The sequence below is a fragment of the Maniola jurtina genome, chromosome 7 (genome assembly GCF_905333055.1).
Source record: "Maniola jurtina chromosome 7, ilManJurt1.1, whole genome shotgun sequence".
Classification (NCBI taxonomy): Eukaryota; Metazoa; Arthropoda; class Insecta; order Lepidoptera; family Nymphalidae; genus Maniola; species Maniola jurtina.
In genome coordinates this window covers 11,815,930-11,830,465 of record NC_060035.1, presented here as the reverse complement: position 1 = coordinate 11,830,465, position 14,536 = coordinate 11,815,930, and the positions used below count along the sequence as shown (strand labels likewise).

The window sequence follows — 14,536 nt, the reverse complement described above, 5'->3', positions numbered from 1 at the left end:
TTAGATTATAGCTAAGAACACTCTCGATCAAGCCACCTTTCAAACAAAAAAAACTAAATTAAAATCGGTTCATTCGTTTAGGCGCTACGATGCCACAGACAGATACACAGATACACACGTCAAACTTATAACACCCCTCTTTTTGGGTCGGGGGTTAAAAAAGAAAAATACTGGATATTTTTTTGGGGTAGCATCTTTACAATTGTATTCAACTAACGAGAATTAATAGATAGGTGTTGGATTTTCACTGTCTCTCAAAATTTAATTATCTGTCTAAGAACTCATGACTCTTTACCGTAAACTGACTGACTGATAGTTTTTGTTTATATTAAATCACCTGCATGAGCTTATATTACAGCTCTCTGCCATCGACCCTCGCAAGCTATTTTATTTCAGAAATTATTTTAGTAAATGCCTAAAGTCATCTATTTCCAGAACAATTCTTAGAAGTAAATAAATTATTTTACCCAAAATTACCCTCTAATAAACGAAAACTGCCCAAATAAGAACAGTTAATTATAAAACAGCACCAATTTTGCTATCAAGAATGAGTTCCTTAAATCTTTTACGCGAAAATACACAAAGTTGAAGCCAAAGTGTGCTGGTTCGAACAATGTTATTAAATTCTGCACTAGACGAAGTAATTTACGATGAATAAAATTCTATTTCAGTATATTATAAAATCGCCCCTTTTGAAGCATTTGTTTCGTAGTACCTTTGTTCGATATTATACTTTCACTCTATTTAAAACTTATTTCGAAAACGTGGACTCCCACATAGCCGACAATTTCAAAGTTACTCAGTGCACTATGGAGCGGGCTATGTACGAGCTCTGAGAAACAACCCCGGAACAAGGACATTCGTATTAGATGTTACTGACATACTCTAAAAGATTAGTAAACTAAAGTGATATAGAACATCATGTCTGTCGAAGAACCGTTGAGTGAAGATAATGCGCTGAAGTAGACATATCCAACTGTTCAGAGCGGATACTGCGTAGGCAGCGAAGGCAGACAAGCGAAGCGAGGAACTTTCAGTCCACTAAACCGACGTCTAAGAAGTAGATGAACAAGAAAGGCGGAGGACCGGTGTTGGTACTGGCTTGAAAAGGTGTTGCTACGATTGTTGAAAAGTGTAGATACGAGTAGATAGATGGGCAAACGGGCGCTCTAGCTAATTTTGCTAAGCGTAGTGACTCTTAATAAAGTATGCTTGCATGTTAGCGCGAGTTTGCACTGATTGATTTAAGTTTATTTTATATAATTTTCAGTTATTATTATTCCTAATTCTTTATTTTAAAGTCCATTAACCTAAGGCCTCTTGAAATTATTTCACTCTCCCCTAGTTAAGGTCCGATCAATACTGTTTATTTGCATGACAAATAAATATATCTTTGCAAACAAATCTAAAGTTCAGAAACCTTCCGTTCAAGAAACGAATAAGACAAAATATAGATATAAAAGTAGATACATAAAAGGAGATTCTAATTTCAGCTGTTTTATTACACGACTGCCCAAAAAAAGGAGTGTAATATTTTCAGGGTTCCTGTATGTATATATTTAATGTATGTATGTAAGTTTCTGTATTCCACCATAACTACTAAATGCCTGAACAGATTTGGATTGTTTGGGTATCGTCATATTTCTTACATCATCCCGAGTGACACTGAACATAATTAATAAAAAAATATATGGCACCATTTTCAAGTTTTTTGAAAACTTTTTGAATTACTTATATTGTGTCTTTGTGGTGGGTTTGTGTAACTCTGTGAAGCTTACTTAGGCGTTTTTTGAAAAGAAATACATAGATATACTTTTACTCAAATCAGTAATTTTTATCAGCAACTAAGTTTGATCTTTAAAAAAATTTCTTCTTTCATCGTTTTGAGTGGGACGTCAATTGAATTCAGCGTTTCTAAGAGGAATATAGTTGATAGTTTTGAACTTCACCTTGTTATACTTCTGTACAATAAAAATTAAATTAAAAATTTAAAAAACCCCCGACACATAAACCTCTAAAAAGTAAAAAAATAATAGGTAAATATGTATGGGCCCTTTAAGAATAGTATAAATAGTAAAGTTTTTATCCAAGCGCTCGTTGCGCCAGGGGACCGCTACCTATGATAAACTATGAAAGTCATCTGTTGTAGAAAGAATAGTCTTTAGCGGTCCCCCGACGCAACGAACGCTTGGATAAAAACTTTACTATTTATACTATTCTTAAAGGGCCCATACATATTTACCTATTATTTTTTTACTTTTTAGAGGTTTATGTGTCGGGGGTTTTTTAAATTTTTAATTTAATTTTTATTTCACGCTTTTTAAACTTTATTCATAAATTACCGTTTATTTGTGCAATTCTAAAACCCAATTTCTATAATAATATAAATCCAATAAGGCAGCTAATGTCTCTTCAAAAGTAACATCAATGTTATGTTAATTATACGTTTCATGAAATATTTTTGACCGAACATCACTAAATCAAGAATTATCTGAAAGACTCACATAGTTTAACACGACCAAAACGAAATATCTGTTTCTAACATGTCGTTGCTTTAAAAATGTACCCATTTTACGTAGTCGTATAACAGTTCGCTTTTCAAGATATACCTACGATTAAATTGAAATCGACTTTCACCCGATGAAATAAGGAATAAAGTGGCTTGTATTTCATTTTGTTTGTTATTGCATGTCAAATTTTTATTTGACATAACTTTCAAAAACCGGTCAAGTGCGAGTCTGCCTCACACATGAAGAGTTCCGTACAAGTTTTTTTTATGTAATGACAATTCAGTTGTCGGATTTTTCTCTTTACTTGGGCCACAGGAGTAGAGTGTTTGGGCTATAAGATATTGCTACCTACCTTTCATGATTCTGCGTAAACGGGAAGTACCCAATTTATAAGTTTTGATTCTCTTGAAAGATGACACACAGACAGACAACGAAGTGGTGAAGGAAAACACCGTCAGGAAACCTGCATGCTTGAGAGTTGGCCATAATGCTCCCTCAAAGGTGCGTGAGGTGTGCCAATACGTGCTTGGCCAGTGTGGTAGCTTCTCATTCTGAGATGAGACTAGTGCTCAGTAGTGAGCCGGCGATGGGTTGATCCTGATGATGATGAATTTTAAACGTATTTTGTCAAAGTAAATAAGCTGAGTTCAAGCAGATAAAATAAAAAGAAGGTGCGCCTAATGCATCATCCAAACCTGCGCGACAAAGCGACTACGATGCGGGAACCTCAGCCGCGCGGTCAACCTCATCGCCTCCTACGATATTTAATGGTGCCATGCACACCTACGCGACTACAACAGTCGAGGCTACCTACAACATCTTTTTTTTTTCTACAGATACCTACTGAACCCTAAAAATAGTTTGACTATGGTTTGGGTTTGGGTTGATTGTTCGTGGCCTTTGGTTGACTGTTGGATATTATAATTGAATTGATGTTTTCTCATTTAACTGTGATTATAATATTTTATAAATTAGAAACTCCGCGCCTACGATCCAAAGTATCGGAGTTTTCCAAAACATTATTTTCAAATAAATAATTATGTATCTAGGCAACGTCCATCTTGACAACTTAACATTTGCCAATTGACATAATATTATGAACCTCTGTTACAATAGTGAAAGATCCCAGGGCCACCAGCCGTCACGTATTTTCTGACGAACGAAATGTGGACGATTGAGTAGTGTTACTATGTACTAAGAACGCATGCCTACAGACCTGCTAGCTTGCTTAGACGGCCAATTTTCAGGTATCAGGTAATCAAGGTACATAAAAACATTACTTACCTCACGTAAATTCTCCAATTTTTTTAATTTTTAGCAGATTTTTTTTAATATTAATAATTAATTGACATAAGTAAACTATAAGAGAGTGAGAGAGAAGTCAATATATCCTAATACATGTCTTACTCAGTCTCATGCGCGTAGATAATGATGCCCTCGCGCTCAAACCCACAGAGGCATTAAAATTGAATTTAGGGGATGATTGGCCCTCTGGATCGGTCTGTCTTCTTGTAAAAGGTTTTAAAATAGTTGACTGGTGGTTATATATAAAAATGGAGCATCAGAATTTACGTGCAGTTAAGTAATTACTTATTTTGGGAGCTTTAAAGCGTCTGCAAAGCAATACGGCCGACGCGGGAAGTGTCTGGGAATATTGGCGACATATTTTTAAGGATATTGCCTAAAATATACGTAAAAATCAGTTTGGCGAATTTACGTGAGGTAAGTAATGTTTTTATGTACCTTGATTATCAGATACCTGAAAATTGGCCGTCTAAGCAAGCTAGCACGTAGGCTAGGCATGCTTTCTTAGTACTTACTAACACTACTCAATCGTACATATTTCCTGTGTCAGAAAATACGTAACCTCTGGTGGTCCTGGGATAAAAGTAATAAGAAAACCAGAAAAGAGCTGATAACTTCCAAACGGCTGAACCAATTTTTTTGGATTATAGCTAAGAACACTCTCGATCAAGCCACCTTTCAAACAAAAAAAACTAAATTAAAATCGGTTCATTCGTTTAGGCGCTACGAGGCCACAGACAGATACACAGATACACAGATACACAGATACACAGATACACAGATACACAGATACACAGATACACAGATACACACGTCAAACTTATAACACCCCTCTTTTTGGGTCGGGGGTTAAAAATAACCCAAGCAAATGAGAAATCAACATAAACACGTATTTATGATCTCTATAGTTGGAAATCTAGGAAATCTTTCTATAAACAGAATCGATAGAAAAAATCTTAAAAGAAGAAATCAGCTTCGAGTAGGCATTCGTATTTATAGCATCAAGTTCATCCTGTAGCAAAATTTTCCGATTTTAATTTGTTACTTCGTACAACTGTGAATAAATCTCAGTAACTTTTAGGGAATTGAATCAGTTGAGTTATTTATTGAGATCAAAGTTTACCAGATAGAATTTTGCGTAAACATTCCGTTTGTGAGTCTTTCGATAATCAAGGTTGGGTTCGTTTTGTGCGTGACTGATTTTAAAAGCTTAGCCGTGAGTGTATTTGTGTCTTTTAACAAAAAAATCTTTGTAAAGATAAATCCCACCAATATTACGTGGAGCTCCAACAAGGCACTAATTGTTTATACATCGATGTTGTCATCACATTTCTAAAATCGACATCGACTATGATTGCATTCAAATTTTTGATTGATTGGATCTTAGGTATTGTTGCTGCAATTTAATTATTAGTACCTCCATGGATGCAACCTTTGTAACTGTGCTTGGTAGCTAATAAATAGCAAGAGAGTGTCAGTCAATCAAAGGTTATTACGATTATTATTATCAACACTGAACTGTCAAACGACGCGGACAGCGCGGTGGCGGCAGGTCTGTTCCACCATGGTACTATATCCGCGGTAAAAAGTTAATATATCACTCTCTTTATTATGTGATCCCATACAGATGATAGAGACAAAAATCTCAGTGGGCGTTCATTTCAGTCAGCGACTAATCAATCACAAACATGTTTTCAAATAACGTTCGAAATTCAATTCGAAAGCGTTTTCAAAAAACATTCGAGATTTATTTATAGTTTCGTTTGTGATTGGTTGGTGACTCAAAATAGTTAGCGCCCACAGAGATTTTTGTCTCTATCATTTGTGTGGGATTTCGTAACAGAGAGAGAGCTGCTATTCTACCTTCTTTCGGCGGATAGAGTTATACTTTTGTAACGAATTTCGTTTACTCTAAAATTTCTTTTGTTCTGATAATGTTGTGTGGAGAGTGGTTTGAAATCTGCTTTATTTACGGATTAAGTAGGTAAGTACACAAAATTAAGTAAATAGGTAATAATGAAGTAGTCTAACAGCTGGCCATTGTCCCCACGGACCAAATTGTGATTGTCCCCGTTAGTTGAATGATTGAGACGCAGCATCTGCCCCGAACATTTCCATTTGGATAATTGTCTTACTCTGGCAACTCTCTGAATTAACATTTGCATTACATCAGTTAAGGGTCCAGCGTCCGCTTAAAGATTTGGACAAACGCGACACGGGACGGCAACACGGCACAACGTCACACTGAAAAGTATGCCGCCTTTGTGAAAAGATACGTAGTCACATAAAAATCTGACAGATAAAGGGTAACGCCGACTTTTTTTTTTCAAAGCAGAACAATAAGTAAAGTACGTAAGCTTAAATATTGCTTTGTAAAACTAACCTTATACTTACATATAATTTTAATGTATTAATCAACTTAATTACAAAATGTACACCTAACCGTGGTAGGGCGGAATCTTTATCCATGTGGTAGAGCTGCTGTTATTTTCACAAATACTTTTTGACATAAGCTTATGTTTTTAAGTATTTAATTTTCATCAAGTTTTGCACTGCACACCACACACTGTGAAACATGAAGCAAACAGTTTCCTATATAAAAAAACCTTGCCCATATTCGCCTAATTTACTCAGCCCATATCCTCCACGAAACACTTGGCAAAATACTATGAAAACCCACAAAAATATACATTTAGCAAATATTACACGATAAGTGTCTATTTTTGTGGATTTTTTATATAAACCTCAAAGAATCTTGGCGCAATTTTCAAACAAAAGTTACACATAGGCTAGCGCTTGCCGAAATAATTAGGCTAATATAATTATAATTTATCATACGAGAGCTCTAAAATATCTCGTTCGAGTCGTTGCCATCACGCGTTGTATCCCGCCACGCCTTTAGCCAGGACATTGTACTTAAAAGACGGCAGCATTTCGCCGGCACGTGATTTTCTCGCTAAATGATTGGACGTGACAAGATTCGTGACTTTAGCACAAGGCAGCGAAACCGGAAAAGCAGTTGGAGAGTCAATTCATCCAGATAAAATACATTTAGTTCCGAAACAAAGTAAGTGAAGAAAATTGTATGATCTCTTCGTTTCCCTTTTTAGAAGACACCTCTGGTGCAGTGTGGTGTACTTATATCTTATAAGTGCAATCCCGGGTTTAATTCCCGAGTGGACCAATTTGGAAATTTTTGATTTGAGGACCTCCTTGGCGCAGTGGTGAGCGCTGTGGTCTTATCAGTGGAAGGTCCCGGGGTCGATTCCCGGCAGGGGATTAGAAATTCATAATATTTAAATCTCTGGTCCGCAAAATTTAATTCCGCGATTTTTGTGTCAAAAAATCGGTCAATATTACATCCCTTTAAATATAATATATTATGTGAGTCGTTTTCTGCCACGTGACTGAAGGGAGTAAACAATATACTTAAACTTTTTTTCAAGAACTTTTACTGATGTGTTGCCAAAGCTACCAACCAGTGAAAGCTAGTGACTAATAAATGATAATAATAAGTTTCAGGTTATGTCGTTATCCCGACCAATGGTTCGTAAAGAAGATATTATAGATTTTTTCCTCTATGCAAGGGTTACCATTTATTCCGATACATCGGGACCTTTGTCAAAGCAGGCACCGCAAGGCATCGTCCAGGTCTGCATTCGTACGGAGCTTAAATTCCTCGGACTCGTATAAAGCGATTTGCTTCCTCGTTTCTAAACCAAAGCGTTAGGATTTGGAACGATCTTCCGGGGTCGTTCAGGATCAGTTTTAATATGGGTACCTTCAAGCCAAGAGTGAATAGGCATTTTTAGGCAACCGTGCTCCATCTACCAACAATCTATGAACTATTGCAGGATGCAGCCTAATCCTGCAATAGTTCATAGCTTGTTTACAACAGAATGTTTTACACATGTTGGAATACATATGTAACCAAGAATGAAAAACAAAAAAAAAATACTGTAAAAAAATGAAAGTTTTTGAGACTAAAACGACACGTGAGCTTTGGTAGATCTCTTTTGTATAATATTTTGTTTTATTTCACCTAGGTACCTACTAGATGATACCCCCAATTTCATCCATGTGGATTTAAGTTTTTAAAAACCCTTGGGAACTCTTTTTTCCAAAATAAAAGTATCCTACATCCGTCTCCGAGATGCCAGCTATGATAATATCCGTGAGATCGTCTATTTCAATTTAGATTTTTTTAACCCCTATGGAGGTATTTAATTTTCCGGGGAAAAAGCAGCGTCCATCTCCGGGATGGAAGGTACCTAACTCTATACCTTTCTTCAAAATGGATTAAATAGATGGGCAGTGAAAAGCTAGCAAACGCAGAGATAGACAGACACACTTTCGAATATTAGTACGGATGTATGATAAACAATATTTTTTCTTCCAGTGTCCCGATAGGGTCTCTAGAAAATATGGCGACCCTACTCTATGTGTTCAATGGGTTTGTTTTGTGTCGTTTCTGTTAATGCATTAGGGGAGGGCGACGCCAACCACTCGCATTCTTATTAAGGTCAGAAAAAGAAGGATAATAATAAATAAGGTGTACTTAGTGTTCGCTATTTATAGTGTTCTGCGGATGTATGATTTCATTTTATCACCACAGCTTTATATAAGCTTCGTCTGTAACTTCGTAACAATGGAGCTAATTTTGTTGTGCCTACAATCTAAAGACATGTCTAAATGTATTGCTTATTTCTATTCCTTACATAATGCTCCCTACGGGAAAGGAGAATATGTATGTACTAGATTTATCTACATATTTGATTTAATTTAGAGATTGTTGTAGGCCAACAAAGTGTGTAGCATCAGAAAATCACATCAGGGACCTGTAATTTACGTTGCGAAGTAATATTTAAATTAATAGAGAAACCTATAAAATCTACATAAATATAACCACTTGTTATTTATTTATTTATTGAAAAGGTACACAAAACAGGTTGTTACTAAAAATGGTCCAAACATAAAAACAAAAGATCCTAATCTAAGTGACAACCCCTAATAGGTGTACACAGCAATACTATACCTAAATAAAATATACATTACACAAGATATACACTGAATTTTTAAAATGAAGGCTTAATAGAAATTTACAATAATATTTACAATATAAAATGGTTTACTACATGATTTTAATAGAATAGAATAGAATAGATTAGAATAGAATAGAATAGATTTTTATTCAAATAAACTTTTACAAGTGCTTTTGAATCGTCAAATAATTTACCACTGGTTCGGAATGCCGTTCCTACCGAGAAGAACCAGCAAGAAACTCGGCGGTTGCTCTTTTCAATTGTGCAATTTACAATAATATTCTATACTATACAAGCAATTGCAGACCCGCGCATTGCTGGAGCGAGTCAAATCCATGCTTTTTTATCATTTACATAATCTTCGATTGTGTAATATGCTTTTGCCAGGAGCATACTTTTAATGGATTTTTTAAACTTTGGTAAAGGCAAGTCTAATATCGACTGTGGAATTTTATTATAAAATATTACACTCATTCCCACAAATGACTTTCCCACTTTTCTGAGGCGGAGCGTAGGAGTTGCGAGCTTATTACGATTTCTAGTTGGCCTGTCATGGAAATCACCGATTTTTTTGTAGCTGAGGATGTTTTGTCGTACAAAAATTATATTATTGTAAATGTATTGAGAAGCTACTGTAAGAATACCTATTTCCTTAAATTTCTCTCGTAGGGAATCGCGCGGTTTTAAATTATAAATTGCGCGTATTGCCCTTTTTTGTAAAACGAAAATTTTTCCAATATCTGCCGCTTTACCCCATAGCAAGATTCCGTAAGACATAATACTGTGAAAATAGGCAAAATATACAATTTTTGCAGTTTCCACGTCAGTTATCTGTCGAATCTTTCTAACAGCGTAAGCAGCAGAGCTGAGTTTGCCAGCAAGTGTTGATATATGGGCGTTCCATTGAAGCTTTGCATCTAAAGTTATCCCCAGGAACACGGTGGTCTCCTCTACTTTCAACATATCATTATTTATCATTAATTTTATGTTATTTGTCGTCTTGGTATTGGGCAGTGCGAATTCGACACACTTGGTTTTCTTTGCATTTAAAAGCAAATTGTTAACAGTAAACCAGTGAGTGACCTGCGATATGGCTCTATTTACATCGTCATAATTATTCTCATTTCTATCTAATTTAAAAATCAAAGACGTATCATCAGCAAATAGTACAATATCGCAAGTATTTTGGACAAAATATGGTAGATCGTTTATATATACCAAGAACATGAAGGGACCTAGGATAGAGCCTTGAGGAACACCCATTAATGAGGCTGATCCGGATGACTTAAGTATTTAAATGACAAATACAAGGTATAGATATACATATCTACTCATGTAGTATAGGTAGGCCTACTTTTCAGGCCTTCATTATTTTATAAAAGCTGAAAGTTTCGCTGCGTATTGTCCCCGACATAGGGAGGAACGGTAAGCGAAACTAAACTTAAACTTTTAAACTTTAAGGGCATCTGGCAGGGGGTTGCCACGACACTGTTTCTGGAAATGCATGATTCTAATACTATTCGGAAGAAAATACAAAAAAAATAGACTTTATACTTGGACGTAAGATTTTTTACACCTTTATTACCTGTTATCTCCCAAAGCCACCATGATCCAAACTTCTTAATCGGTGATCGTTCATCCCCTTGCTGGGGACAACAAGCAGAGAAACTTTTAGCTTTTATAAAATAACTGAAGGTTGGACACACACTGGCTCTTAGTCCATAACTTTGGTGGTGATGTAAACTCTCTCTCTCTCTATTAAGGTCGTGAAAATTTTGTTGCAGTGCGTCAAATTTACATTAGTGCTACCGCTGTTTGAAAAACCCCAGACGTACGAGAAAATCTGCAAAAAAACTGAATATTTTCTTCCGGGATTTACCTAGAATAAATTAACTTTTTCGCTATGGTTTTCCGGCAAGCCTTCGTTGGAAGCAGCGTTTGCAAATTTTACCTAACGTCAGAAAATTGCGACTCGTTAATAAAAATCTGCATATTTGCAAACACAAACTAGAACAAAACGTTAGGATGGCGCGGAATTAAAATAAGGGTAGGCCCACAACAGCTCCACACCTTGATTCACCGTGATCATGGTAGTTTGGATGCACAACTCGTGACAATCAGCGACCTGAGACGGCCCAAACAGCTGGAAGTATAGATCATCACTGATGATCGTAACTATTTCCAGATTCATCACCGCATACTTTGTCAGTTACTCGGTTCAAGATCCGTGAGTCATCATCATCATCATCATCATCACAATCAACCCGTCGCCGACTCATTACTGAGCACGGGTCTCCTTTCAGAATGAGAAGGATTTGGCTCTAGTACACGCTGGCTAAGTGCAGATTGGTAGAGTTCACACATCTTTGAACCATCTTAAACTAGTGGTTAAGTGGCTTTCACGACTCCGTTAGTAGGTCCATACTACAGTCATGACTTATAATAATAGAAATAAATAATTATTGAATACCTACTGCAGATCGCTAAAATCGATCATTGATCCGATCGGATGAACTATTGATTCTACGTTTAAAGCAAGTATTCAAGCTTGATCTACGCGTCTTTGTCACCGTAACACAAGTGTAAATAAAAAATTTATAACACCCCCGACAAGTGAAGGTTACAGTAACTAGAAAAGAACTGATAACTTTCAAACGGCTGAACCGATTTTCTTCGATTATAGCTAAGAACACTCTCGATCAAGCCACCTTTCGAATAAAAAAACTAAATTAAAATCGGTTCATTCGTTTAGGAGCTACGATGCCACAGACAGATACACAGATACACACGTCATACTTATAACACCCCTCGTTTTGGGTCGGGGGTTAAAAAGATCAAATGTGGATCCACCCTTACAATGTTGATTTTTCAGCAGGCAAACTTTTACTGTACATATTTGAATAATTTGTTGAGTTGATTTATTTACTATTTTTAACACAAATACTGGCACTGCTTAATGCTCATAGCCCAATGAATTGGTGCATTAATATTTTTCAAACGAGAGCATAATTATTTGAAAATACCAACACGCGACGAATTAAAACGTACCTATCTTTGTGACAAACGCTTGCATACGAATCATCATACGAGTATAATTATTATCAACTAGAGGATGCCAGCGACTTCGTCCGCGTGAATTTATGCCTATGTCAATTACAGGGACGGAAGCTACCTCGGTACCAAATTTCATACAAATAGGTTAAACGGATGGGTTTTTAGGAATCTGGGAACTCTTTGATTTTCCGGGATGAAAAGTAGCCTATGTCCGTCCCGGGACATAAGCTAATTCTGTACCAAATTTCGTCAGAATTGGTTACACTGCTAGGCCGTGAAAAGGTAGCAGAAAGACAGACGGACAGACCGACAGACAGACAGACACGCTTTCGCATTTATAATATTATTATGGACTGATAGATGCCCACTGTTGGACAGTTAGGTCTCTTATAGGGATTCCCACACGCCACGTCATGGTCACCGCCTCAATCCAGCGGCTCCCTACGGCTGGCTCCCTACCCTTAATGTCGTTTGTTCACCTTGTGAGGTTGTCTTCCAACGCTGCGCTTTCCTGTGCAAGATTGTCATTCAAGTTGGTACCTTGGGACACCAACGTCTCAGTATTTCGAACTATGATGATGTTTGAAGTTTAAACAAACCCTGCGTCAGTCGACGTCTAATTAACAGGGCTCTCTCCGTCACTCGTTTCATACAATCGTAGTTCCAATTTCATTTGAATATTAAGCAACCAAAGTCCATGAAATTTTGCAGACATATTTTAGAAACTAATATCTATGTCTGTGGTGTTTTAGATTTTTCTAAAAATATGTAGTTTTAAAATTACAAGGGCTCAAAGATTTGTATGAAATTTTTTAAGACCGCGTAACTTTGAAACCGAATATTTTAAAAGAAATCTGGAAAACCACAGACATAGATATTAGTTTCTAGAATATGTCTGCAAAATTTCATGGACTTTGCTTGCTTAGTATTCAAATGAAATTGGAACTACGATTGTATGAAACGAGTGACGGAGAGAGTCCTCAAGGGCTAGGGCGTCTATGAGTAATTAAAGACCCGATAGTCCGAAGTCTGTAATCAAACATCGATTGAAGCCCACTTTAATTACATACTTCCATCCTGTTTCACAAACTTACTGCTGTTAGCATCCTCAAATAATGGATGTCCACATAATTAGTAGGTACTGGCTTATTTTCTCAACTTCTTTCGCATTTTTTGTTTGAAAGGTGGCTTGATCGAGAGTGTTCTTAGCTATAATCCAAGAAAATTGGTTCAGCCGTTTGAAAGTTATCAGCTCTTTTCTAGTTATTACTGTAACCTTCACTTGTGGGGGTGCTATAAATTTTTAATTTACACTTGTTCATTTATTTGAAGCATCGTTACTTACATAATATTATAATGAGCCCTAAGATTTTTCATGTAAGTAGGTATGGTACACACAGACAGACAACAAACTGATCCTTTCCGTTCCAGTTCCGTTTATCCTTTTGAGGTACGGAACCCTAAAAACTATGCGTTTTCTAAACTTTTAGGTTCAACATGTTATTCATAATGTTTTCGCACTAACTAAAACAAAATCTGTATAGCTTATTATAAGTGGCATACCTACTTCATCTAAGCATTCGATAGTTTTAATTGTGTAAAGTTGGTCGCTGCTAGTTACGGACCACGGGGTCCTTTTTGATCATTTTGTGTTTGATTCAGCAGTATCAGTGTGGAATTTAATTAAACTTCCATTTTATTGACTCACGAATCGATTTCGGATTTGGTTATCAAAAGAGTACATCTTTGTTTATTTCACTTGAGAGTTGAACGAGACATATTTACTGTTCAGATAATGTAGATTGCTTTTATTTTATTTTTAGTGTTCGAAAAATGCAATATGGCTTTAAAAATGTATCTCTCAATTGGACTTCCAGCCCGTTGGCTGGTAATTTAAAATACGTCTGTACGATGAAATGTGCAAAAGTACATTTTTTATAGTCCCGTAAAACGTGAGAAGATGGTCAAGTGCAAATTGGAATCGCGCAGTTAGGTTCTGTAACATTATATTTATACTAGCTGACGCCCGCGACTTCGTCCGCGTGGATTTAAGTTTTCCCGTGGGAACTCTTTGATTTTCCGCGATAAAAAGTAGCCTATGTGCTAATCTTCATTTTCAACCAAATCCGTCCTGTGGTTTTTGCGTGAAGGAGTAACAAACACACACACACCACACACACACACACACACACACACAAACTTTCACCTTTATAATTTTAGTGTGATTATTATAGGTATGTAAACTCCTTTGAAATTATTTATTTCGGATTTATTCCTTAACTTGATGATACCGCGTAGACATCGATTTTTTTAATCTTGCTGGAACTATTCTCTGAGATAAAAAGTAGGCTATGTGCTAAGTCAGGGTATAAGCAATCCCTATTCCAGCCAAATCAGATCAGTCACTGTAACGTGAAGGAGGAGTAGTTTTCCTTCACCATCAAAGCGAATGATATTTAATTTCTTAAAACGAACATAACTCCGAAAGTTAGAGGTCGGGATCGAACCCCCGACTTCCCGAATAACTTGGCTATGGCTTGTGATAGCCTAGTGCTTAGTACATTATTACCTCAAGCTTATTAACAGAAAAAGGGCCTTCATGGCTACACTGATAGACTGACTGAC

At 36.5% G+C, this 14,536-nt stretch overlaps 1 protein-coding gene and 1 long non-coding RNA gene across 2 annotated transcripts in view; one reads left to right on the top strand and one right to left on the bottom strand.

Moving 5' to 3' along the window:
• LOC123866687 (cardioacceleratory peptide receptor) overlaps window positions 1-14,536 on the bottom strand; it is a 117,712-nt gene that overhangs the window by 100,528 nt on the left and 2,648 nt on the right. The gene's annotated exons all lie outside the window — the stretch shown is intronic.
• Window positions 1,194-14,331, top strand: LOC123866688. The gene is made up of 3 exons (XR_006796247.1): window positions 1,194-1,206; window positions 6,160-6,167; window positions 14,249-14,331. It is a non-coding gene; the product is annotated as an uncharacterized LOC123866688 (long non-coding RNA).